This window comes from Musa acuminata, unplaced genomic scaffold (assembly GCF_036884655.1).
Source record: "Musa acuminata AAA Group cultivar baxijiao unplaced genomic scaffold, Cavendish_Baxijiao_AAA HiC_scaffold_467, whole genome shotgun sequence".
In the NCBI taxonomy this organism is placed as follows: Eukaryota; Viridiplantae; Streptophyta; class Magnoliopsida; order Zingiberales; family Musaceae; genus Musa; species Musa acuminata.
This window is the reverse complement of record NW_027020714.1, coordinates 47,501-50,000: the sequence shown is the minus strand read 5'-3', so window position 1 is coordinate 50,000 and position 2,500 is coordinate 47,501.

Here is a 2,500-nt window from a genome sequence, read left to right as displayed (position 1 = left end):
GTCCCTGCTATACGAAAGCCCCATCCAGCCCTGTGCCACCCGGGGGGTTCCAGGGTGCTGAGATGGCTGACGTTTTGCTCCGCTCTCGACGGTCACCGCGCAACGCAAGAACAGGCCAAAAACTGGCCAAAACGGCCCAAAAACGGGCCAAAACTGGCCATTTTTGGCTGCGCGAGCGAGCGGCGAGCGGCGGACAGCGAGCGAAGCGAGAGGCAGCACCGTCCCTGCTATACGAAAGCCCCATCCAGCCCTGTGCCACCCGGGGGGTTCCAGGGTGCTGAGATGGCTGACATTTTGCTCCGCTCACGACGGTCGCCGCGGCACACAAGAACAGCCCAAAAACAGGCCAAAACAGCCCAAAAACGGGCCAAAACTGGCCATTTTTGGCTGCGCGAGCGAGCAGCGAGCGGCGGACAGCGAGCGAAGCGAGAGGCAGCACCGTCCCTGCTATACGAAAGCCCCATCCAGCCCTGTGCCACCCGGGGGGTTCCAGGGTGCTGAGATGGCTGACGTTTTGCTCCGCTCACGACGGTCGCCGCGGCACGCAAGAACAGGCCAAAAACTGGCCAAAACAGCCCAAAAACGGGCCAAAACTGGCCATTTTTTGCTGCGCGAGCGAGCGGAGAGCGGCGAACAGCGAGCGAAGCGCGAGGCAGCACCGTCCCTGCTATACGAAAGCCCCATCCAGCCCTGTGCCACCCGGGGGGTTCCAGGGTGCTGAGATGGCTGACATTTTGCTCCGCTCACGACGGTCACCGCGCCACACAAGAACAGCCCAAAAACAGGCCAAAACAGCCCAAAAACGGGCCAAAACTGGCCATTTTTGGCTGCGCGAGCGAGCGGCGAGCGGCGAACAGCGAGCGAAGCGAGAGGCAGCACCGTCCCTGCTATACGAAAGCCCCATCCAGCCCTGTGCCACCCGGGGGGTTCCAGGGTGCTGAGATGGCTGACGTTTTGCTCCGCTCACGACGGTCACCGCACCACGCAAGAACAGGCCAAAAACTGGCCAAAACAGCCCAAAAACGGGCCAAAACTGGCCATTTTTGGCTGCGCGAGCGAGCGGCGAGCGGCGAACAGCGAGCGAAGCGAGAGGCAGCACCGTCCCTGCTATACGAAAGCCCCATCCAGCCCTGTGCCACCCGGGGGGTTCCAGGGTGCTGAGATGGCTGACGTTTTGCTCCGCTCTCGACGGTCACCGCGCAATGCAAGAACAGGCCAAAAACTGGCCAAAACGGCCCAAAAACGGGCCAAAACTGGCCATTTTTGGCTGCGCGAGCGGCGAGCGGCGGACAGCGAGCGAAGCGAGAGGCAGCACCGTCCCTGCTATACGAAAGCCCCATCCAGCCCTGTGCCACCCGGGGGGTTCCAGGGTGCTGAGATGGCTGACGTTTTGCTCCGCTCTCGACGGTCACCGCGCAATGCAAGAACAGGCCAAAAACTGGCCAAAACGGCCCAAAAACGGGCCAAAACTGGCCATTTTTGGCTGCGCGAGCGAGCGGCGAGCGGCGGACAGCGAGCGAAGCGAGAGGCAGCACCGTCCCTGCTATACGAAAGCCCCATCCAGCCCTGTGCCACCCGGGGGGTTCCAGGGTGCTGAGATGGCTGACGTTTTGCTCCGCTCTCGACGGTCACCGCGCAATGCAAGAACAGGCCAAAAACTGGCCAAAACGGCCCAAAAACGGGCCAAAACTGGCCATTTTTGGCTGCACGAGCGAGCGGCGAGCGGCGGACAGCGAGCGAAGCGAGAGGCAGCACCGTCCCTGCTATACGAAAGCCCCATCCAGCCCTGTGCCACCCGGGGGGTTCCAGGGTGCTGAGATGGCTGACGTTTTGCTCCGCTCTCGACGGTCACCGCGCAATGCAAGAACAGGCCAAAAACTGGCCAAAACGGCCCAAAAACGGGCCAAAACTGGCCATTTTTGGCTGCACGAGCGAGCGGCGAGCGGCGGACAGCGAGCGAAGCGAGAGGCAGCACCGTCCCTGCTATACGAAAGCCCCATCCAGCCCTGTGCCACCCGGGGGGTTCCAGGGTGCTGAGATGGCTGACGTTTTGCTCCGCTCTCGACGGTCACCGCGCAATGCAAGAACAGGCCAAAAACTGGCCAAAACGGCCCAAAAACGGGCCAAAACTGGCCATTTTTGGCTGCACGAGCGAGCGGCGAGCGGCGGACAGCGAGCGAAGCGAGAGGCAGCACCGTCCCTGCTATACGAAAGCCCCATCCAGCCCTGTGCCACCCGGGGGGTTCCAGGGTGCTGAGATGGCTGACGTTTTGCTCCGCTCTCGACGGTCACCGCGCAATGCAAGAACAGGCCAAAAACTGGCCAAAACGGCCCAAAAACGGGCCAAAACTGGCCATTTTTGGCTGCACGAGCGAGCGGCGAGCGGCGGACAGCGAGCGAAGCGAGAGGCAGCACCGTCCCTGCTATACGAAAGCCCCATCCAGCCCTGTGCCACCCGGGGGGTTCCAGGGTGCTGAGATGGCTGACGTTTTGCTCCGCT